Here is a 27286-nt window from a genome sequence, read left to right on the forward strand (position 1 = left end):
GGTGGGTTGGGTAGGTTGTTTAGAGGAGGTTGTGTCTTGCTGGGAACTTGTCATGGGGGAAGATGTGGGAAGGGAAGGCTTTGTGGATAAAGGATTGCAATAGGGGTCAGTAAGTAATCTGGTCCGAATAGGTACAGAGTCTGTAGTACTAGAGGGGCTGGAAGGGAGAACGATCATGGGAGGAGGTGCTGGGGCAGACCGAGACATGGGAGATGCAACCGATGGTGAGGTGGACAACTGGGGCAAAGGAGATGGAGGAATGGATGGTGGAGGGTTGGCCTCTTGTAGAGGTCGAAGTGATGTAACACCCCATGGCAGAGAAGAGGGAGATGGTGGTGGTGGACAATCCAATGGAGAGTGAGATTGAAAAGGAAAGATAGATTCGTCAAAGTGAACATACCTAGCGATATATGTATGATTTGTTTTCACATCAAGACATCGATAGGCACTATGAGAGGGACTATAGCCGAGAAACACACACGGTTGAGAGCGGTACTCTATTTTATGACGATTGTAAGGATGAAGAAAGGGAAAGCATAGACACCCAAAAATTCGTAGGAAGGCATAGGATGGTGGTTTATTGTAAACGAGTTCGAAGGGGGACACACCACTAGAGACTTTAAATGGCATCTTATTAATGAAAAATACAGTCGTTTCAAAGGCATAGTGCCAGTACAATATGGGTACAGATGCATGAGCAAGAAGAGACAGATCTATTTCCGTAATATAATGGTGATGATGTTCAACAGCCCCTTGCTGCTTATGGGTGTGGGGAGCTGTGATACGATGGGTAATGCCAATTTTACCAAAAAATTAAGGAAGAGAGCGAAACTCTCCTCCTCAGTCAATTTGGATTGATTTAATAGTACGAGAGAAATATCGTTTAACCAAAGTTTGAAATTATAAAAAAATAGAGAACACATTAGATTTGTGCATTAATGGATAGAACCAAATATATTTACTGTGGTCATCAACAAAAATTACATAGTAGCGGTGTCCTAACAAAGATGGAGTAGGAGAAGGACCCCAAATATCACTATAAATGAGGTCTAATGAAAATTGACTACGACGATGGGATGGAGATAAGTACAACTTACTGGACTTGCCTAACTGACACGAGGGATAAAGAGGAAGAAGATATGTAGACTTGCAGGGGAGATTATTGGTCTTCACCATGGAGCGAAGCAAGCGAAAATGAGGATGGCCCAAACGGTTGTGCCAGCCATCAAGAGTGGTGCTCTCGACCATGTGAACAGATGCGGACAAAGAAGAAGGGCTGAAATGGAGAGTGTATAATCCTCCTTCACTCGGATCGGATAATACTATGGTCTTGGTGGTTCGATCCTTCACAAGAAAATGATATGGATGAAATTCAAAAAAGACATTATTATCTTTTGCAAACTGTTGCACAAAAAGTAAATTTTTAGAAATAGAGGGAACGTGTAAGATGTTAGATAATTGAAAAGAAAGAGAAGAGTGAGGAGGAGAAAAAGAACCATAACCAATATGTGATATATGTAATTCCTTACCATTGCCTACATGCACCTGATCAGGATCAGTGTACTCAGCATAGGAGGACATAGAATGAATGTCAAGATAACATAGTGAGATGCTCCTGTATCAGGGTACCAGATGAGGGTGGTGGATGGGCGAGGGGTAGGAAGAAGTGGTAGATTAGGGTGATGGTGAGATGGATTTGGATTTGGGTATGGTGAATATGAAAAATTTACGTTGGGTTGTGGTGAATATGGATAGGGCTGCTGAGGATGATAGAAGCAGGTGGCATTAGAGTGGTTGTTACGATTGCAAAAGGAGCACCATTGAGAACCACGACCACCAGGTGAACCAAAACGACCACGACCTCGACCAAACCTGCCATGCCCCCCATGACCTCGATTAAAACCATGACCAATAGAGGTTCTAGGGTTAGTATAAGAATGGGGGGACTGTTGAGCGGTATTGGTGATAGGATTGGTAGGAGTAGTATCAGCAATGGTTAATTTTTTGATTGTCTGAATGCTTTCATGACTAAGTAATAGCTCATGAAGTTCAGTATATGTCGGAGGAGTATGTTGATTGAGAATATCAGAGACCGTATCTTGTAGATCATCACATAGAGCATGCAACATATGTAAATTAAATTTAGTAGGCTTGAGGGCATTACCAGATGCAGCAAGTTTATCAGCCACAGCTTTTACACATCGGAGCAGAGAGGTGATGGTCTCATTTGATTTTTGACGAAGATTCTGCAACTCTAGATGCAGAGACATGAATCGGATAGGAGATGCTGAACCAAAGGCTTCATGAAGAGTGCTTCAGCACTCAAAACTGATCTCTTTGTCAAGAAGAAGGGGAACCAAATCTTCAGATTATGAAGCAATGAGAAGGCTTATGAGTTGGACATGTTGTTGTTGCCAAGCAGCAGCGGCAATAGGATTGGTGGGCTGTGGGTGAGAACCATCGAGGAACCCAAATAAGCCTTGACCTTTTAAGAAGGGAGTAATTTACTTTCTCCAGATCAAAAAATTGAAGGTATTCAACTTGATGGATAGAAAATGCTGTGTAGATGGAAAGGTGAGAGGGGTCGTTGTGATTGGTGGAGGAGGAGAAGAGGGATTGGAGGAGGTGGAGATAGATGAACTGGTGGCCATGAGAGAGCACTGAAGGAGGAAGAAGAAGGGATGCTCGTTGGAGCTTCAGGGCTCTGATACCATGACAATGGTAATTTCTTTATTGAGGATAATTTTTGATTTTCATACCTTGATTTCATTGATCTCCAATAGGAGTATTTGTAGATTATAATGCCAGCTATTACAGTAATTACAAGAAAAAAGAACATCTTGATTACATACTCAGTAAGGCCAAAGAACCAAAAATAGAATTGTTAAACAAAGAGGAACCAAAAATAGGTGTGTAGGCTAAATATGAATATATGTTGACTTACTAAACATAGAGAGAAAACAAATAAGAGTATATACCAAAAGTGAAGCGATGAGGTGGAATGAATATGTACTGATAAAATCTAATCTAATTAGTTTCATAAATTTTTAATCAAATCTTAATTAAATTAAAATTGATTGAACCAAAGTCCTAATCAAATCAGGAATATTTCTTCCTTAGCAATTAGGTCATCTCATAGCCTAATCGGATCAAACCAAATTGAATCTAATTCAATTAGATTTTATTTAATCCTTTTTGCTCAATCTAATTTAGCTAATCAGTAATCTAATTATTAATTAATTTTTTATTAATTTACTAATACTTGATGAATAAATTTACTGTAACTTTTGTATAAGATTAATCATCAATTGAATTGATGATTAAGCCCTTGAACGATTCTCAATCATTGATCAACCTACTGATCAATCAAAAATTTCTTTTGAGTGTGACTCCATAGATTTGAATCTAAGTCAATAGCATAGGAATAAATTTTTGAACCAATTGATGTAACCATCTAGCAATGATGACCCGATATTCGGATAGGTCGAATGATGGTGAAGCAACATTCAAGAACCTATTGGCATATGGTTACCGTATATTTCATCCCTTTGATACTAATGCTCGAGGATGATCTAAGATTTAACTGTTAATCCTAGATAAGTCATCCATATTATATTTCAATCTTTCAAATCCATCATACGGATTACCTAGATCCAGATTTTGCTAAATTGAAATACATTGATACACTAACTCCTACTAATTTGGAGGGGTCAATCCTATCTTGACTCACACACGGACTTGACAAGTACTTGACTACACCCAAAAATTTTTTATCATTGAATTAAAAATTTAATTAGTCTGGCATTAAAGTACAGTGAGTTGCTTGTAAGTCATCATGGTGATCTCAGTTCAAAAGGACACTTATACCCATACCCTTCGTGAGCTACCCTTGACAGCAGAGTGCTCCACAGTTGGTCACATTCAGTAGCGATGTTCTCCTATATCTCACCTGCATACCATACCAGTGTCTCGATACTATTTGGTTAGGAGAATAATCAATACATATAGTACACAATGACCTACACTTGATATCGCTATCATCCTAGTAATAGCATATCGTTTGATCATGAACCAATTTAAGGACTACATGATAAATCCTTCTTTATCGATCAAGTAGTCCTAAGGACTTTATCAAAATATAGGAGTTTGTTAGAAGATGTAATCTTGTGATGAAAAAAGCCAAATAACTTTTATTATTTATCAATTCATATATATTTATTATTAGCACAATCATCAAATGATTGACTTTAAGACATATTTTCCAACAATATACTCATATATTTCACTTATATGCCATACCAGTGTCTCCACGCTCTTTGGTTAAGAGAACAACTAACTCATATGGCACACAATGACTTATGCTTGGTAATCACTATCGTCCTAGTGATAGCATATCATTTGATCGTGAACAAGTTTAAGGACTGAATGATAAATCCTCCTTTATCGATCAAATTAGTCCTAAGGACTTAATCACAACATAGGAGTTCATAAAGAAGATGTATATTTTGTGATGAAAAAGTTAAATAATTTTTTTTGATAGATAATTCATATATATTTATAATTTACACAATCGTCAAATAATTAATTTTAAGATATAATTTCCAACAACTCTCACTTGGACTAAAGCCAATCGGTACAGTATCTTATACCCATCTTCAATTTATAATCTTCGAACTACTTGATATCGAGGCTTTAGTAAATGGATCGATCATGTTCTTCTTTCCATCGATCTTCTAAAGCTTGATGACATCTTGATCCATGATCTTTCGGATAAGGTGGTAGCGATGCAGAATCTACTTAGTAAGCTAATTAGACTTCGGCTCCTTGGCTTGAGCTATGGCTCCAGTGCTATACAATACAGTAGGATCATTATTGGAGGGTGCCACTCCTAGCTTGCCAATGAATCTTTGTAATCACACAGCTTCCTTGCCAGCATCGGATGCTGCAATATATTCTGCCTCACAAATTGAATCGGCTACAGTATTCTACTCAAAATTTTTTCAGCAGATTGCTCCATCATTTAGGATAAAATATATCCCAATATGCTCTTACTGTCATCATAATCTGACTAAAAATTGAAGTTCATAAACTTCATAAATTTTAAGTCAGATTCTCCATAAACGTGCCACTAGTCCTTAGTATTTCTTAAATACTTAAGGATGACCTCTCAGTGGTTCTCATCCAGATCAAACTAATATCTACTCACTACTCCTAGTAAGTATGTTGGGTTCTAGTCACACAGTGAAAAATAATTTTTAAAAATTTTAAAATAAAAAAATAAATAGCCTTATCAAATAAAACTATCGAGCCGAACCCAAAATCCTAGAATCACTTTATCGATCACGATCAAAGCAAATTCAAACATGCAAAGAGATAGAAAATTATACTTTAACCAATATAAAAAGGTGGCACATTGGTATTCTCTACAAGACCCTAAGGTAGAAGTTCTCCAATGGTGATCCATATGAAAGTTGGCCAAAATCTTTCCCAGCTGGTGCACTGCTGCAGCCTTATCTTCTCAAGAATACTGCTGGCCTCAAAATTGCATCACGATAGTACCAAAGCCCAATTACTTTTAATCTTACCACCAGAATGAAAAAACTAAATCCTAAGGCACTCAAGCAACACTTGCTGACAATCTCACCACCCTAGTAGCAACTTTTGTCGCTCAAAATTCTCTCTTTTTTTCTTAAATTTTTTTCAGATTTTTTTTTATATTTACCACATCCCTTCTCTTGGTCTTAGTGAAGTGAAAAATCACCATTAGAAACCATCTGGGCCATCCCTATAAATAGGGGACCAAGGGACATCACATGATACCATGGGGTGCCAACTTTTGGCACTCCAACTTCCCACATGCCAAATAAATTCACTAAGTAAATTTTTTATAATTTAGATACTTGGAGCAAAAGGACTCTTAGTCTTCTATATTTCAAAAAAATCTAAATTAAATTTGGCATCAAATCATTAGAGAACTGATTAGGAATTTAAGGTAATGCATAATAGTTAAGAGCCTTCATTAAGAAGGACTCTCCACTTCTCACGCCAATTTAAGGTGGGTGGCATTTATTTTTTGCTGTAACTTCTGGTAGATGTGGAGGACTCCTCCACTTAAAACTCTTTCAAGTTGGATAAGGATCCAATCCAAATTGACCCAATCCCAGTAGGTCAAAGCCAACTGGTCTAGGTTAGCTCAAACAATTTGATCTAAACCAATTTGAGAACTTGAATTAATACAATGTGCTAGCATATCAAATTAACCTATAGAATTTAGATTAAACTCTAATTAGATCATACTAAAGCTAAATCTCTAAGAATGTGATCCATTAGGTTCCAAATCTAGCCAGCAGTGGATCAAGACTTTTGACGTAACCCTAATCCGATAAAATCAGATCACCCGAAGAGTCCCAATCAACTTAGACTCTTCCAAATTGACTCCAAAATTAAACTCTTTTAATTCTAATGAATCCATAAGTCAAGATTGACATTTAGCAAAGTGTTATAACTACTCGAAAGATTTGAAATTTTGAAGAAAAATTATCAAAATATCTTTCAATGGCAAGTTTCTGTGTAATTCAATTCTTCAGTCAAACAACATCCTAGATGAGTGTGGGCATGAAAATATATCAAATTCAATCACTTATCATTTTGTATCTCGATCAAAAGATGATGATTTAGTTGATGATACATTAAAAATTTTTTTTTAATTATTATCCTGCTTTGGCCAAAGACTTCCAGAATTATCATCTTATGAGATCATATAGGATGTTCGCTCCCCTTATTAGGAGTGACTGATCCCTTATTGATCACTCACAATCTCCATGCATACTTCACCATATCCAGAACACCCCACATAAGGATCAAAGAACCAAGCTAATAGTGAACCAAAATATGGATCCATGTACATAAGGTACCATGGTGACCTCAGGTCTAAGGATCACTTACACAACTCTCACTAGAGAATCATGAGTTGATATATAAATAAGACTTCATCTGATATTCTCTCATAGGTCAATTCAGTAAACTCATTCTCTAATGAGCACCCATATCCTTGTATTAGTGTCACTACATAAGTGGTTATAAGATCAACCATCCTCATTCCTGAGCATACATAGGACATGCCAGTCTTATCGATATCATTAATCTCTGACTCAATGTACCAACGATTAGAAATATTTTAGATCGGGACTATCGAGGAATTAGATCTCACTAGCATGATCTCATCACGGCTCTAAAACCATTGCCCAGACCTATGGGGTTCATTATAATCTTAAAATTAATAAGATGCAGCATATAATGAATCAAAAATATCTATTTTATTAATTATAAATATCAATTTACATGAGTTTGAAAGATAAATTACAAAAATACCCTATCGCATCCCATTTACGATTGACTTGTAGGGCATTTTTCTTTCAATCTCTCACTTGCACTTAATACCAATCACCCCTATACTTGATGCCCATGCTATCAAGATGGTGGTCAAACTGCTGCATTGACAAGGTCCTAATGAACAGGTCTGCGATATTGTTCTTGGTGTCAACTTGCTCCATGATCACATCGTGTCTTTCAACAATCTTCCGAACGAGGTGGAATCGTCTTAAGATATGCTTGGATTTATGGTGAGATCTTGGTTCTTTGGTTTGAGCAACTGCCCTAGTATTATCACAATAAAAAGACACTAGTTGTTCAATCCCTAGAACCACACTCAATTTTGTGATGAGTTTCTTCGTCTAGACGGCCTCCTTAGCAGCCTCACTTGCAATAATATACTTAGTCTCAGTGATCGAGTCAGCAACCATTTACTGTTTGAAACTTTTCTAACTTATTGCACCACCATACAAGATGAATGCATATCTAGATATCGATTTGCTATCATCCGAATCAGATTAGAAACTAGGATCAGTATAACCTTTCAGTTTTAAATTAGATCCACCATATATCAAAAAAATATCTCTAGTCCTTCTCAAGTACTTGAGTATATTTTTCATAGTATTTCAATGATCCTCCTCGGGATCAGCTTGAAATCTGCTTACAATGCCCAAGACATAAGCCACATCAAGCCTGGTACATAACATAGCATATATTATCAATTCTACAGTCGAAGTATAAAGAATAGAACTCATTCTATTTTTCTCTTTAAGTGTCTTAGGAGACATCATTTTAGAGAGTTGTATGCCATGACCTATAGGCAAGTAACCTCTTTTACTTTCCTCCATGTTGAACCTCTTCAAGACAAGGTCAATGTACCTAGATTGGGATAAGCCTAGCATCCTATTCAATCTATCTCTATAGATCTTAATACCAAGTATATAGGATGCCTCACCCAAGTCTTTCATGAAAAACTTTTGTGATAGCCAAGTTTTGACCGATTGCGATATCAAAATATCATTTTCAATGAGCAATATGTCGTCCACATACAAAACTAGGAAGACAATAGCACTCCACTAGTCTTCTTATACACATAAGGTTCATCTATATTTTTGATAAAGCCAAACGATTTGACTGTCTCATCAAAATGGATGTTCTAGCTTCTCAATACTTACTTCAATCCATAAATGGATCTATTTAGCTTGCATACCTGATTTGCTCTCCCACTAGAGATGAATCCCTCTAGCTGAGTCATATAGACTTCTTCCTCAAGATTTTTATTGAGAAAGGTAGACTTGACATCCATCTGTCAGATCTCATAGTCATGGTATGCTGTAATAGAAAGCATTATCCGAATAGACTTGAGCATGGCTACTGATGAAAAAGTTTCTTCATAATCAACACCTTATTTTTATCTAAAATCTTTTGCCACAAGCCTGGCCTTATAGGTCTCTATCTGGCTATCTGCTCTAATCTTCTTTTTGAAGACCCATTTGCAGTCTATTGGGGTCACACTCTCAGGTGCATCAACCAATATCCATACTTGATTGGCATACATGGAGTCCACTTTGTATTTCATGATGTTGAGCCACTTGTCAGAGTCACTACTCATGACAGCTTTCGAATAGGTCGTGGGATCATCATTCTCAATAATGTGGGTTGTGTTGTCATTCTCAATGACAAACCCATATCTGAGTGGTACACTACGCACTCTACTTGACCTTCAGAGAGGAGGTATATGTAGTGGCTGTGCCTCAACAATGGGTACAACTGGTTGAGAACTATTTGGTAAATTCTGGATGGATTGTAGGTTTTGAACTTCCTCAAGTTCAATAGACCTCCCACTGTGATCTTTTTGGATAAACTCTTTTTCTAAAAAATGACATGCCTACCAACAAACACCTTTTATTGAGTAGGGTTATAGAAGTAGTATCCTATACTCTTCTTGAGATAACCTACAAACCTGTATTTTTCTGATCTAGCATCCAGCTTATGTCTATCAATATTTTTCACATAAGTCGGACAACCCCAAATCTTAAGATGCTTAAGATTGGGTCTTTTTTCTTTTCATATTTCATATGGAGTGCTAGAAATAGATTTCAAAGATACTTTATTTAAAATATACGCAGCAGCCTCGAGGACGTATCTCCAAAAAGATATTGAAAGATCCATGAAACACATCATGGATCGCACCATATCAAATAAGGTGTGATTCCTCCTTTTTGTAATTTTATTTAATTATGGAGTATAAAGAGGTGTCCATTGAGAGAGTATTCTATTTTATTTCAAATAATCAAAAAACTCACTGGATAAGTATTCTTCTTCTCGATCCGATCGAAGAGTTTTAATACTTTTATCATTTTATTTTTTGATCATTCTTTGATACTCTTAAAATTTGTCAAAGACTTTAGATTTATATTTCATTAAATACACATATCCAAATCTTGACCTATCATCAGTAAACATGATGAAGTAAGAGTATTCATCTCTGGCTGGAGTTGACATTGGACCACATACATCAGTATGTACAAGGTCCAAAATGTCACTCGTCTGATCTCCATATTCAGTAAATAGAGTCTTGGTCATTTTTTTCATGAGGCAAGATTCATAAATTTCATATGATTCAGAATCATAAGGATAAAAAAAAATTTGTTTGTATAACTTGTTAATCTTTGACTCATTTATATGGTCAAGTCGGCAGTGCCAGAGGTACGTGACATTCACATCCTCTCTCTTTTTTTTCTTCATATTATCAACATGAAGCACATTATCATTAAGTAAAAGAAACATAAGACCATTATTAATAAAAGCACTTCCATAATATTCATTAGAAAAATAAATAGAACAACCATTATTTTTTATAATTATTTTAAATTTTAGTTCCAATAATAATGGTACAGAAATAATATTTCTAACAATATTAGGAATGTAATAACAGGTCTTCAGTTTCAAAACTTTATCCAAAGGCAACTTTAAAATCCTGATTCCTACGGCTTCGACCTGAATGGACTCTCCACTAGCATCGAACAGCTCAAAGTCACCTTTATTTAGATTTCTTATTTTCTGTAGACCCTGCAACGATTTACAAAGGTGTAAACTACAGGCAGTATCCAAAACTCAAGAATCTGAAAATAAAGTACTTAATGATAAATTAGTTTGTATCATATACAAATCTTTAGCAACTCTTGCCGATTTCACAGTTGCAAAGAACTCCTTACAATTTCTCTTCCAATGGCCCTCCTTGCCACAATGATAATAAGTACCTTTGGCGGAGACCTTCTTCGCCTTCTTCTTGGAGATGCCAGCCTTAGGGTTCAACTTTTTTTTGGAACTCTTCTTTACCTTCTTCTTACTGATCTTATCAACATGAAGAATCAGAGCCCTTTCACCCTTGAAATAGCTCTCTACTATTTTCAGCATGTTCAGTAGTTCTGACAAGCTGATGTTTAGTTTTTTCATATGATAATTAATGACAAACTGAGAAAAAGAGTCAGGGAGAGACTGCAGGATCAAATCCTGGCTCAGTTCACCATCCATGGCAAAACCCAGTTGTCCCAGATGAGTGTGAAATCAATCATCTTTAGGACATGCATTTGCATGGAAGAACCTTTAGTCATACGGGCACAAAACAATTACTTCGATATCTCATATCGAGCAGTCTAACTTTGTTCCCCATATAGATCTTTAAGATTTAGGAGAATAGAGGAAACGTCCATGTCCTCATGCTGCCTCTGGAGCTCGTTGCTCATTGAGGCAATCATGATATATTTGACAGTCACACTGTCATCTTTTCACATCTTGTATGCAGCCCTATCCTCTTCGAAAGCATCTTTTTCAAGAGAATCTAGAGCAGGTGTATCCAGAATATAGGAGACTTTGTCCTGAGTGAGAATAATTCTCAAGTTTCTTAATCAGTCGACATAGTTAAGTCCAATCAATTTGTTTGCATCTATGATACCTCTAAGTGAAAGTGAGGATGCCATGTGGTAGTTAATCTATAACAACAAGAACATAATATAAGCAGACAACTCATGATGACATGTACAACTAGACTAAGACTTTTATCTAATTGTGTTTTTCACTATTTTATCAAACTTCATAGTCCTCAAGTATGAAAATAAAAAAATATTCTAATATTTTTTAGTGGGGTTGAGATCTTTGTTCCTCACAAATACCTTATGGATAGCACAACAAGCATTCATGAGTTCAAGAGTAGATAACCCTTTACCAATTGTACCTTTATAATTCTCAACATCATTCACTCTGGCCTCTAGATTACATATAGTCTTGTGGATAGCACAATAAACTATAGTATTCTAGTTAAGTTGACCCTTCAATCTTATATGGTCATACTTAAACAATGCTATCTTTGTGGATAGCACAACAAAGCAACACCATTCAAATATGCTATAAGCATCAATATGCACTTGATCAATCATCATGTCAATTTCCATAATAAGTCTTATGGATAGCACAACAAGCTCACTAAGATCTTGACATACTCTATCAACCAAGTTTGAAGGAAGGCCCTTGTAATGTCTACATCACTAATCAATCTAAGTTCGAAAATCAACAAGATCAAATTGGCCAGGTAAGTAGGTGGGAGGCTCACCGTAGCTTTTCTAGACACCAACGGAGTTGGTCAGGCCAGCATATGGATCTAATTAGAAAATTATTTTTGACACTTTCTTCGACACTAATTGATCTTAAGAATTCAACTTTTGATTAATAAAATGAATCCTGACATTATAACTTAATATAATTTTTTATGAGGGACTTTAAACTGGTTTCAGCACATCCTAACTACAACCACATAAAATATACACTACAAATTATGCAATTTGATATGCTTCTACTATTCTAAATAGCAATCATATGACATATTAAAATTATATAAGGGTGCAATAAAAATCAAAATATATATCAAGCATATCGAAGAAAAATAGCAAATCCTAATCACATTAGGCATGCTTTGCACCCTTAACAATGCATCAATTTGAGCATCACACAACCATGATAATATAAATTTCAAAATTATCATAAATAAATAATTTAATAACTAAAATTACACATCATGGCATATATAAAGTCAAAAATAATTTTTGAGTTTAAAGGATTGATGCTATAAATCAATGCAAATTTTTTTTGGCAAGATATGCACAAGAATGATTCTATGCACAACTATTGCACTTGTTTGATCGAATCAGATAAAAGTAGCTCTGATACCACTATTGGGTTCTGACTATGCAGTAAAAAATAATTTTTAAAAATTTTAAAACAAGAAAATCAATAGCCTTATCAAATAAAACTATCGAGCCAAACCCAAAACCCTAGAATCACTTTATCGATCACGATCAAAGCAAATTCAAGCATGCAAAGAGATAGAAAATTATATTTTAACCAATATAAAAAAGTAATACTTTGGTATTCTCTATAAGATCTCAAGGTATAAGTCCTCCAATGGTGATCCACACAGAAGTTGGCCAAAGTCCTTCCCAATCGGTGTGCTACCGCAGCCTTATCTTCTTAAGAACACTGTCAGTTTCGAACTTGCATCACGATCGTACCAAAGTCCAGTTACTTTCGATCTCATCATCAGAATGACACCAAGAAGATACTCTTTGAATGTCATACAATCAAGAATTTAATTTTTAGCTCCAACATATGAAAAAACCAAATCCTAGGGCACTCAAGCAACACTTGCTGAAAATCTCACCATCCTAGTAGCAATTTTTGCCACTCAAAATTTTCTCCTTTTTTCTAAAAATTTTTTAAAATTTTTTCCTATGTTTACCATGTCCCCCCTTTTAGTTTTAACCAAAAATCACTACTAGAAACTATCTGGAGCATCCTCTATAAATAGGGGACCAAGGGATGTCACATGAGACCATGGGGCGCCAACCTTTGGTGCTCCAAATGCCCACATGCCAAATAAATTTACCTTATTAATTTTTGGTAATTCAAATATTTGGAGTAGAATAACTCTCAATCTTCTATGTGACATAAAAATTTAAATTAAATTAGCATCAAATCATAGGAGAACTAATCAAAAATTTTAGGTAATGCATAATAGTTAAGAGCCTTCATTAAGAAAGACTCTCCACTTCTCACGCCAATTTAAGGTGGGCGGCATTTATTTTTTGCCGTGACTTCTAGTGGATGTGAAGGACTCCTTCTCCACTTAAAACTTTTTCAAGTTGGATAAGGATCCAGTCTAAATTGATCCAATCCTATTAGGTCAAAGCCAACTTGTCTAGGTTAGCTCAAACAATTTGATCTAAACCAATTTGGGAACTTGGGTTAATACAATGTGCTAGCATATCAAATTACTCATAAAATTTATATTAAACTCTAATTATATTGGACCAAGGCCAAATCTTAAAGTGTGTGACCTATTGGGTTCCAAATCTAGCCAGTAGTGGATCAAGACTTTCGATGTAACCCTAATCCGATAAGATCAGGTCATCCGAAGAGTCCCAATCAATTTGGACTCTTGCAAATTGACTCCAGAATTAAACTCTTTTAATTCTGATGAATTCATAAGTCAAGATTGATATCTAGCAATGTGTCATAACTATCCAAAAGATTTAAAATTTTGATAGAAAATTATCAAAATATCTTTCAGTGGCTAGTTTTCGTATAATTCAATCTTTTAGTCAAACAACATCTTAGATGAGCTATGGGTATGAAAATATGTCAAATCTAATTACTTATCATTATGTATCTCGATCAGAAGATGATGATTTAGTTGATGATATATTAAAATTTTTTTTAATTATTATCCTGCTTTGGCCAAAGACTTTCAGAATCATCATCCTATGAGATAACATAGGATGGTCGCTCCCCTTATTAAGAGTGACTAATCCCTTATTGATTACTCACAACCTTCATACACACTTCATCATATCCAGAATACCTCACACAAGGATCAAAGAACCAAGATAGATAGTGAATAAAAATATAAATCCATATACACAAGGTACCATGGTGACCTCAAGTCTAAGGATCACTTATACAACTCCCACTAAAGAATCATTAGTTGATATGTAAATAAGACTCCATCTGATATTCTCTCGTAGGTTAATTCAGTGAACTCATTCTCTAATGAGCACCCATATCCTTGTATTAGTGTCATCACATAAGTGGTTGTGAGATCAACCACCCTCATTTCTGAGCATACATAGGACATGCCAGTCTTATCGGTATCATTGATCTCTGACTCAATATACCAATGACTAAAAATATTATAGATCAGGGCTATCGAAGAATTAGGTCTCACTGGCATGATCTCATCACAGCCCTAAAACTATTACCCAAATCTATGGGGTTCACTATAATCTTAAAATTAATAAGATGCAGCATATAATGAATCAAAAATACCTATTTTATTAATTATAAATATCAATTTACATGAGTTTGGAAGATAAATTATAAAAACACCCTTCGCATCTCATTTGCGATTGGTTTATAGAATATTATTCTTTCAGAGTATACCATATCCGATCTTGTACATGTTATGGCGTACATAATAGAATAAATTTTACTCTTACGCTTTCTCTCTCTAGGAGTTGTCGAACAATCTCTTTTCGAGAAAGAAATCCTATGGCCTATCGGGAGATAGCTTTTCTTAGAATTCTTCATGCTGAACTGCTTTAGCATGATATCAATATATGTAGACTGAGATAATCCAAGTAGCCTCTTAGATCTATCTCTATAAATCTTCATCCCTAGAATGTAGGATGCTTCTCCCAAGTTTTTCATGGAGAACTTTGATGACAGCCAAACTTTTATTCTCTGTCATATAAGGGATGTCATTTTCGATTAAAAAAATTTTATCTACATACAAAATAAGAAATACAACCACAGAATGATTAACACATTTGTATATGCAGGGTTCTTCTTCGTTCTTAATGAAACCATGCATTCTAATCACTTATCAAATACATGTTCCAACTTCGAAATACCTAGCATTGCCATAGGAGAAAACATCTTGTCATAGTCAATACCATAATATTGATAATATTCTTTTTAGCAATCAGTCGAACTTTATAGGTCTCTACCTCCTCGTCTGTGCCTTTTTTGTTTTGAAGATCCACTTACACCCTATAGATTTTATTTCTTCGGATGAATCAACGAGTGTCCATATACCATTAACCTTTATGGACTCCATTTCAGACTTCATGGTTTCAAGCCACTTATTGGAGTCGGACCTCTGCATAGCATCCATATAGATGATCGGATCCTCATTGTTCTCATTGAGTTCAATAAGATCACATCCCAGATCTAGAAAATATAGTATTTGTCTGACTAATGCGGTACACTATCGAATCTTCTTAATGATACCTCTACAATAGATTTTAGATTTGATTTAATCAAATTTGATTCTATAGATTCACTAGATTGTATCGATTTTTCTACCTGTCGAACTTCATAAGTTTAACTTTAGAGGCATCAGTTTTTTCACCAAGGAACTCTTTTTTTAAAAAGAATACCGAACAACTCTTATTCTTCAATAAGGTAGAATTAATATCTAGTAGTTTTCTTGGGGTATCCTATGAAATGACACACTTATTGGATCAAGATCCAAGCTTATCGATTTGCAAATATTTGACATAAGCCAGACGTCTCCAAATCCTAAGGTAAGAGAGTATAAGTACATGCCCTATCCATATCTCATATGGTATTTTTATGACTGATTTGCTCGAAACTCTGTTTAGAATATGACAAGTAGTCTCAAGAGCATAATCCCAAAAGGAGGCTGGCAGACTTGCAAACCCCATTATGGATCAAACCATATTTAACAAAGTTTGATTCCTCATTTTAGACACCTCATTATGTTGTGGTATCCTAGAAGAGATCCATTATGAGAGAATCTCATTCTCTTCTAGATATGTCAAAAAAACTTGCTAGAAAGGTATTCTTCTCTTTGGTCTAACTGAAGAGTTTTAATACTCTTTTCAGTTTGCTTCTCTACCTTATTATGAAATCATTTGAATATTTTAAATAATTTAAATTTATGGCACTCATGCTTGTAGGTCCAACACATCAGTATGTACTAGACTGAGAATATCACTATCTCATTCATCTTTTTTAGTAAAAAGTGATTTGGTCATCTTACCAAGAAGATAGGATTAACAGATTGATAATGATTCACAATCATTAACTTCAAGGATTACCTCCTGTTGATCCTATTTTTGTTTATATGACCGAGCCTACAATGCCAAAGATAGACATCTATGACATTATCTACTCTAGGATGTTTATTTGTTGTGTACATTATACTAACAAGTTGTGACTATTCGTAAATATCATTTCTTAATTATCCATGCATGATTTTGACATCATTCATAATGATATCCATAAAATCATTCTATATTGACAATGTAAATCAATCCTTGGCTAAAAGGCCTATAAAAATTACATTCATCAAAATGGACAATAGTGATAATCATTGAAAATGACATTGTTTGAATTGAAACTTGCTTGATAATTCCTAAAGCTAGGATTGGAACATAACTTTCATCTTCAATATTCAGAGATCTCTTGCAATTTTCAAACTTTCTACTAACTTAAAGTCCTTGCAACAAATTACATATATGAATCAAATTTTTGATATCCAATACCCAAGTAGCAGTATCACAGACAGAAAAATTATAAGGTGTTATCATATAAGTACCTTATCCAACAACTATTTGCTGATTTCTCTTTATTAGCCTGTTCAAATCAAGAAAAACTAGATTCAGAAGATAATTTTTCTTCCAGTGTTCCAAACTACTTGCAAAAGAAGTACTCTACTAGACTCAGATTAACCTTAGACTCCTTTATCAATTCGAGCTCTAAAGCCCAAGCACAACTCATTTGCACCTTCTTTTTCATTTCTTTCTCAAAAGACTAATGCTTTACTGAAGACACATCCTCAGAGATGCTAAAGGACTCCTTCAATATTTGAAAATTTTTTTTTGACTGAGCATCCTCAAATTTATAACTAATTTCATGTTTCATCACTGCCCTCATCACACACCACACCGTAGTTTAGTCATTCAGCCACTTCTGATAAGTGCCTCTAACCGCATCACATGCATTGGATATGAAAATTTCAGGTGCTAGATCTATAAGGACATACAAGATCCTTTTATGCTCTAGAATAATTTATAACTTTCGATACTAGCTATCGAAGTTGGATCCTATAAGCTTGTCACTGTCAAACAGTGAGCGAAGCAACAGACTGCTAGCCATAACTGAAAGGAAAACTAAAAATCTAAATATATATGAATTATTAAGCCTAAAGGCTTGAATTTTAGGCTAAAAATTCTCTCACTATTTTATATTAATTTGTAGCCTCTACCTCCAATTCGAAAAATTACATTACTTTCTTAGCGGGTACTAGAATCTACACAAACTACATACAGATCTGAGTGTGGCTCGATCAATCCATGTACATCTATGGGTAGGTTCTGAATCAATTATTTTTTTAAGTAATTTTTAGTAATTAATTTTATCTTAAATTATTTTCAGTTGGTTTTGGTCTTCTCTGCAAGTATTGGTTAGGTCCAACCATTAATATGATATAACTTAGTGCATCTGACAAACGAATGATCAGGTCTGAGTATGGCTCGACCAACTTGATCATCATTAGAAAGATACATCTGAATCATCATATTATGAATGATAATTTCAATAGCCAAATGAGCACCAGACATGTGGTGCCTCCAATGATCATCTAAACTATTGGATCCATTATCATCCAACTTAATGGAAGGCTATGACTTTATTATCTCCATAACATTGTCATTTTAAGGAGCTAATAATTTGAGAAGATTTAGTTACATATTTTAGAAGAATTTTGACCTACAAGTCACAAATCCTCCCATTGACTTCATCAAGTTATGAAAAAGATTAGAAACAAGCTGGTCCAACCAACAAGTCATAAATCTTTATACTGACTTCACCAAGTCAGATCAAAGAGGACTAGAGACAAGCTGGTCGATTGGTATGTAAATCAGTCACATTGATTAACCTCAATGACATGGGTTAACTCAAATCTCTTAGCGATCTAATCAAAATATAATTTACCATATTGGTCAGATAAATGAGATTGGTAGGAAGGATATGCCATTAACTCACCATAGACTCAATCTAGGTGAGTAGCTCTCAATTAATGACTATCGATCAAGACTGCCAAACTTATCTTAGACACCAAATGATTAATTAGTCTCAATTTAATCGATCTAATGACTGAGGCTCAACCACTGAGCTACATTCAAGATCCATTGGGTCTAATTATAGATATAGACTTGACCAACTATAACTATTATATTTGATCTAGAGTGTCCTTAACCTAATCTAAATTAATTTTTGGTTAGATTTGATCAACTACTCTTTTTAGTCTATTAAATATTTGATTCTAATCTTAGGTCTAACTCAATTAAAAAGATCTGATTTGAGCTAACCCATGTCCTCATGTTTTATGCTATATCATTAGATTTTAAATTCATAATTTTAGATCTAAAGATTCATCTCTTAATTCTTAATTAAATATAGCATTAACATGGATTAAAATTATTAATTAAAATTATTTTAATTTATAAAATAATTTTATAAAATTTATCATGGAAATTTTTTGTCTGCAATAATTGTGTCGACCCCACCCTAGCATTGAAGGAAAGAAAACAAATTTTCTCCAGAATGCCCAGGTTGCATCTAAGAATTTTCTTTAATATTCTACTTGTTTAAGAATCAAATCCTTACCTGCATCATAGCAAAACCAGGGATCAAATCTCAAATTATCTGATATAAATTTTTACGGAGGCCTGGATATGTAGATCCTGTACTTCGCATGTACGTCAGACACTGTAGGAAAGCAGGATGAACTCCAATCTAATTGACTTCGCAACTCAATCAATCAAGAGATGAGATCTGATGATGTGACATCTCACACCAGTAGGTGGGATGTCCAAGAAGGATCACACCCAAGGAGAGGAGGTGGCAACAAAAAGAGAGATGTAGAAGATGAAGGATCTCTCTCTTCACACGCCTGTCTCTCTCTCTTTTTCTCTTCTCTCAATTTGATTTGTTTGCTATTCTATTCTCTTCTTTCATCCATAGGTAGAGACCCTCTCTATTTATAGATGATTCTTATGACCCAATGAGAGAAGGACTCTTTATTCAAATCTGATTTGAATTGATCCAATACTCATAAAAGGACTCCTACATGAGATATAATTGCCATCACTTATGACATCCACTTTACACCCACTCCCACACCCACTTGGGATGCTCCAAATAAGCACCAAACTAATTTTTGGTCATGCTTCATGAGTGGGTATTGTCAGTGCAAGTAGAAATACTCATATCTCATCCAAAATAGATTCGATTCGAATTCGATTCGAAGCCAGATCGAAATAATTTCGAAAGGCTATCAATCCTAAACTCTTTAAGACTTTTTGTACCAAGTCTAACATAGATTTTGGATCTATTTAAGTTTAATTAATTCAAATCTAATCTAAAATTAATTAGTACTTAAATTCAATCTTTCATATATTTCATAGATCATAGATAGAAATTGTTCATCTCCAGGATTGAACCTGAACCTCATGTGTAGTGCTAACTAGACATAGTCAACTCTTTAATCCCATTTGACCCATAACTCGATTCTCAATCAAGTTAGCTTATATGTTCAATCAAGTCAAATACTTCTAGATTGGATATATAAACATAGGTTAATTCCCTCCTACTTTGTCTGACTTGTGTGCGTGACTCCATAGGTTCAAACACCAAGCCGGTAGTACAGAAATCAATTCCTACACTAATCGAGATACCATCTAGCAATGGTTCTTGACATCCAAATAGATCGAATTATTATAAAAAAATATTCTAGAATCCATACTCATGGTTACCGTATGATTCATCTTTTTGATCCTGGATGCTCTAGGATGGTCTCAAGTTAACTATCAACCGAGATTGCTTCATCCATATTGTATTTCAACCTTTCAAATCCATCTCATGGATTACCCTGGCCAAGGCTTTACTAGATTAAAATACAGTGATACATCAACTCCAATAATTCAGAAGGGTCAATTCCATCTTGATCCATACACAGACTTCACAAGTACTTGACTGTACCCAGTAGCCTTCCATCACTGCATTAAAAATTTAGATAGTTTGACACCACAGCATAGTGAGTTGCTTGCAAGTCACTATGGTGATCTCAGGTCTGAAATATATTTATATCTATGTATTTCGCGAGCAGCTCTTGACAGCAGAACGTCAGCAGGTGAGTCACTTGTTCAGTGATGATGTATCCTTACATCTCATCTGTATGCCATACCAGTGTCACCACACTCCTTGGTTAAGAAGACAACCAACCCATATGGCACACAACGACCTTCACTCGATAAACGTTATCATCTCGTAATGACGTATCATTTAGTCGCAAACTTGTTTAAGAACTATACGATAAATTCTTTCTTTATCGTACACTAGCATAGTTCTAGGGACTTCATCACAGTACAAGAGTTTGAGAAAGATGTCACTTTGGGATGAAAAATATTAGAATAATTATTATTCAATAATTAATAATTTATATACAAGGATGAACTCAATCGTCATACGATTGGTTTTAGGACATAATTTCTAACAATTCTCACTTGGACTAAAGTCAATCAGGGTAGTATCTTATACCCATCTTCTATTTGAAGTCATCGAACTCTTTGATCTCGAGAGCTTTAGTGAAGGGGTCGGCTAGGTTCTCCTTTCTGTCGATCTTCTGAAGCTCGATGTTACCTCGGTTCACGATCTCTTGCACTAGGTGATAGCGGCATGGAATATGTTTAGTGTGATGGTGTGGCTTAGGTTCTTTCACCTGAGCTATGATATTGGAGCTATCACAATACAATAGGACAGGACCATCAATGGAAGGTACAACTCCCAGCTCGATAATAAACTTTCGCAACCACACCACCTCCTTTGCAGCATCTGATGTAGCAATGTATTCTACTTCGCATATAGAATCGACCACAGTATGTTGCTTGAAATTTTTTCAGCAAACAGCTCCTCCATTCAAGATAAATACGTAGCCCGACACGCTTTTGCTGTCATCACAATCTGACTAAAAACTGAAATCAGTATATCCCATAAGTTTCAGATCAGAGTCTCCATAGATAAGCTATTGGTCTTTAGTATTTCTCAAATATTTAAAAATTGCTTTTACAATCTTTCAATGCTTCTTATCCAGATCTGACTGGTACCTACTCACTATCCCTAGTGAATAGGCTACATCCGACTTCATACATGTCATAGCGTACATAATAGATCTCACTGTCGAAGCATATGGTATTCTACTCATGCGCTCTCTCTCCTCAAGAGTGTCAGACAATCTTTATTAGAAAGAGTAATTCCATGGCCTATCAGAAGATAGTCTTTCTTGAAATTATCCATGTTGAACCGCTTCAACAAGGTGTCAATGTACGTGGATTGGGACAATCCAAGCAACCTTCTAGATCTATCCCTATAGATCTTCATCCCTAGGATGTAGGATGCTTCTCCCAAGTCCTTCATAAAGAACTGTGATGATAACCATAGCTTCACACTCTGTAAAGTTGGGATGTCATTTTTTAGTAACAGTATGTCATCCACATACAGCACAAGAACAATGATCAAAGAATCGGAAGCCCATTTATAGATGCAAGGCTCTTCTCCATTCCTAACGAAGCCATACATTTTGATTACTTTATCAAAATGCATGTTCCAACTCCTCGATACCTGCTTAAGTCCATAAATTGACCTTTTCAGCTTGCACACTTTCTACTCATCTGTGAATGTGAACCCTTCACGTTATATCATATACACCTCTTCTTCCAGCTCTTTATTAAGAAAAGTGATTTTGACATCCATTTGCCAGATCTCATAATCTAAGTATGCAGCGATAGCAAGCATAATCCGGATGGACTTGAGCATTGCCACAGAAGAGAACATCTCATCATAGTCAATACCATAACGCTGACGGTAACCCTTAGCATTTAGATGGGTTTTATAGGTCTCTACCTTCCTATCTGCTTCTGTTTTTCCCTTGAAAATCTATTTACACCCTATGGGTTTTATCCCTTTGGACGGATCAACTAGTGTCCAGACACTATTGATCTCCATGGACTCCATCTCGGACTTCATGACCTCAAGCTATTTTTGAGAGTCGAGCCTTTGCATAGTCTCCATATAGGTGATCGGATCCTCATCATTCTCATCAAGTTCAATAAGATCACCATTTCAGATCAAAAAATCATAGTATTTATCTGGCTGACATGGTACTCTACCGGATCACCTTAATGGTGCCTCTACTGGCTCTGAATTTGAATCACCAATCGAACCCAATTCTATATGTGTCGTTCTTTCCACCTCATGAACTTCATCAAGTTCAATTTTACAGGCATTAGCTCCTTTACCAAGGAACTCCTTTTCCAAAAAGACTATCCGACTGCTGACAAACACTTTTTGTTCTGTAGTGAGGTAGAAGTAGTACCCTTTAGTTTTCTTTGGGTACCCTATGAATAAGTATCTATCAGACTTCGGTCCAAGCTTATCTGTCTTTAAATGCTTGACAAAAGCTGGACACCCCCAGACCCTAAGGTGTGAGAGCTCCGGCTTACGTCTAGTCCATATCTCATATGGAGTTTTATCGACAAACTTGCTGGGCACCTTATTTAAAATATAACAGACAGTCTTTAAAGTATACCCCCAAAAGGATATCGACAGACTGAAAAAGCCCATCATGGATCGGACCATGTCTAACAAGGTTCAATTTCTTCTCTCGGACACACCATTATATTGTGGTGTTTCAGGAGGGATCCATTGTGAGAGAATCCCATTCTCTTCCAGAAATGTCAGAAACTCATTAGTGAGGTATTCACTTCCTCAGTCTGACTGAAAGATCTTAATATTCTTTTCAGTTTATTTCTCTACTTCAGCATGGAATCGTTTGAATATTTCAAATGATTCTGACTTATGCTTCATAAGATGACATATCCATACCTTGATAGGCTGTTTGTAAATGTAATGAAGTAGTAGTATCCTCCTCTGGTACTTATGTTCATAGGCCTACATGTTAGGTGGATGTTTGGTCAGGACACCTCCTCCCAAGATCTTTTCAGTACCACGTGATGCAGCAGAAAGAAAGAAGAAACAAAACAAAAGAAAAACAATCAAAATACGTGGATCAGCCACAAAAGGGCTCGCCTCCACGGGGCATGCAAACTTCACTATGAAAAAAAAAATTTACAAGAGGAGACCTTACCCTCAACCCTTGTACACTCAATTCTCTATCACCTAAAGTTCCCCTCACAAAAGCTCTCTCTCTCTTGAAGACCCCCCTGAACCCCTGAAGTGCCTGACGATCGCTGTCCAGGAGCCTCCTGCTCCTCTCTCAGCACTTCCGCCTCTCTCTTCTCTTGGGTTCTGTACGAGCTTCGTACGGCGCAAATCCGAACCACCCCCTCTCTGTTATCGATCAACCCTATTTAAAGGGTTAAATAGGGTTTAAAACCTAATTAGAGAAGGATTAGAGTCCTAAACAAAGCCAGATAACCCCTGGATCGTCGAATCAAGATTGGGAGCCACCCACGCCCTCAGATTGCACTTCGGTCCATGGAATAGTGTCGTGGACCATGAGAAACACATGGGAAATGCCAACACGATCCACAGGCCTAGCCGTAGACCGCTCGATCCACGGTGGACCGGGGCAACAGGGCCAGCAGGCCGCTGGCCTGGGCTGGCCCGCTCCCGCGCACTGGCCCTCGTGCGCTTGGGCCGCGCCCCCAGTTGGGCCGCACATCCCGCACGGGCCTGGGTCGCACGTCCCATGCGCCGCAGCCTGCGGCCACGCCACTGCCGGTCGTCGGTGGTCCTCCATCACCTCGAATCTCGTGCCGACTTCAAAAGCTTGTATCTCCTCCATCCGAGCTCTGTTTCAGGTGATCTTGGTCTCGTTGGACTTCATTTTTCACCGCGAACCTCGTGTGGGCTCAATGTGGACTGAATCTTGAGGTATCAAATCCTAACAATCTCCACCTCGACTCGATATTTGGCCTCCTCCAAACTCCGAGAGCTTCTGGATCTCCTCGCCCCCATGCCCTGGGGCAATCGCCCGCTGATCATGGATGGGCAAACATGAGAGTCGAGCCAGGCTGCTCGATCTCATCTCCATCGTATGCTGTGCTCTTCCTGACCTGAGACCTGCTCAGGACATCATCCTGCGGCAATAGGAATCTTACCTTACGACGTCACCTCTCATCCTCCCGAGTCTCCTGTCTCGTGCCCGATCCGCCTCCTGGAGCTCCACTTTGCTCTGGGCTCCACCTGGCTCCCGAAGCTCCACCTCGCACTGGGCTCCCAGCCAGGTAATAATATCCTCTGCTCCCCTTCTTCCCCTCTAGCACAATCCTATTGCCGCATAGCACCCTCAGGATTCCTCCACCAGCTATCGTCCTGTAGCCTCTCGAATCCAGTCTGCTAAGTGAGATAAGATTCCACCTAAAATCGGGTATGTATTGGATCTCCCCCAATCTCCTCACTGCACCATCATGTGTCCTCCAACTGACCGTCCCAATGCCTCTGATCGCACAGCTCGATCCATCCGATAGATATACAGTGCCCTCACTGTTCTCCAGGGAGTCAAACTGCTCCTCTCTGCAACACACATGATAGGGGCATGCAGAATCTAATATCCACTGCTGGGAAGAAGTAGATACCTCATCAGATATCTCCAAGATATCTCCATCTAAATCACTGCCGGTCGTCGCTACAGCAGCCACCGTTCGATTTTTAAGTTGAGGGCAATCTCTGGCTAGATGCCCCAACTCCTCACACTGGTAACACCTGATTTTGCTCAAGTCCCTCCTGGACTTAGACCGCCCTCGTTGCGATCTCCTGTCGCTCCATCTACCACCTTCTGCTCTTTTAGAAGCCACCAAAGCTGAGCTACCGCCACCTGAGCTCGAAGCTGGGTTCTCCCTCCTGAGAACCTCATTCTGGAGTATCGCCGCGGTGACCTCATCCATCTTGATAGTGCTCTTCTCCACTAGAAGAGCAGTCACCAAGGACTCATACGAAGAGGGAAGCGACGCCAGCAGAACCAGCACCCTGGTCTTCTCCTCAACGTTCTCGCCAACGCTGAGAAGGTCGGTGAGGATCTTCTGAAAGTGGCTGAGATGCTCCTGCATGCTCTGTCCCTCAGTCATCCGCAGTTAGTAAAACTGCCTCCAGAGAAAAAGTGTGTTGGTGAGAGACTTCACCATGTACAACTCCTTGAGCTTTGACCACAGTACCATCGGAGAAGTCTCGCTCAGCACATGGATCACCACCTCATCCACCAGGTACATGCGGATGGTACTCACCACCTGCATCTGTAGCCATTTTCAATCCCACACCTCCATGGTGGTCGGCTTCTCATCGCATAAGAGAGCATCGATCAATCCCTGTTGGATGAGCACGTCCTTCACCCTTGCCTGCCACAAGGAAAAATTGCTCTTACCATCAAACTTGTTGATCTCCATCTTGATTGTTCCTGTCTTATCCATCTTCAGTCCTGCTCACCACCACTGCAATCTGCATCCTTGTACCACCTTGCTCTGATACCACTTGTTAGGTGGATGTCTGGCCAGGACACCACCTCCCAAGATCTTTTCAGTACCACGCGATGCAGCAGGAAGAAAGAAGAAACAAAACAAAAGAAAAACAATCAAAATACGTGGATCAGCCACAAAAGGACTCGTCTCCATGGGGCATGCAAACTTCACTATGAAAAAGAAATTTTATAAGAGGAGACCTCACCTTCAACCCTTGTACACCCAATTCTCTCTCACCTAAAGTTCCCCTCACAAAAGCTCTCTCTCTCTTGAAGACCCCCCCTGAACCCCTGAAGTGCCTGGCGACCGCTATTCAGGAGTCTCCTGCTCCTTCTCTCTCAGTGCTTCCACCTCTCTCTTCTCTTGGGTTCCGTACGGGCTTCGTACGGCATAAATCCGAACCACCCCCTCTCTGTTATCGATCAGCCCTATTTAAAGGGTTAAACAGGGTTTAAAACCTAATTAGAGAAGGATTAGGAGTCCTAAACAAAGCCAGATAACCCCTGGACCGTCAGATCAAGATCGGGAGCCACCCACGCCCTCAGATCGTGCTCCGATCCACAGAATAGTGTCATGGACCACGAGAAATGCATGAAAAATGCCCACGCGGTCCACAAGCCCAGCCGTAGACCACTCGATCCACGGTGCACCAGGGCAACAGGGCCAGCAGGCCACTGGCCTGGGCCGGCCCGCTTCGACATGCGGGCCCATGCACGCCTGGGCCATGCACCCGGTTGGGCTGTGCATGCGCCTGGGCCGCACGCCCGGTTGGGCCGTGCGCCCGCGCGGGTCGCCGGCGGTCCTCCGCCACCTCGAATCTCATGCCGACTTCAAAAGCTCGTATCTCCTCCATCCGAGCTCCGTTTCAGGTGATCTTGGTCTCGTTGGACTCCATTTTTTGCCACGAACCTCACTGTGGGCTCAATGTGAGCTGAATCTTGAGGCATCAAATCCTAACACTACATACATCAATATGTATTAGACCTAGGACATCACTGGCTCTTTCACCTTTTCCTTTAAAAGGTGACCTAGTCATCTTACCAAGTAGACAAGATTCATAGGTAGGCAATAATTCACAATCATCTATCTTAAGGACACATTCTTTAATCAACCTGTCAATCGTATTCTTGTTCACATGACCAAACCTACAATGGCAAAGATAGGATTCGCTGATATTATCTATTTTGGGATATTTACTAGGTGTGTACATTATACTAACAGACCATGATATTATGTATATGCCATGTTTTAATTGTCTATGTATAATTATAGTATCATTCATAATGATATCACAAAAATCA

This window comes from Elaeis guineensis, chromosome 14 (genome assembly GCF_000442705.2).
Source record: "Elaeis guineensis isolate ETL-2024a chromosome 14, EG11, whole genome shotgun sequence".
Lineage (NCBI taxonomy): Eukaryota > Viridiplantae > Streptophyta > Magnoliopsida > Arecales > Arecaceae > Elaeis > Elaeis guineensis.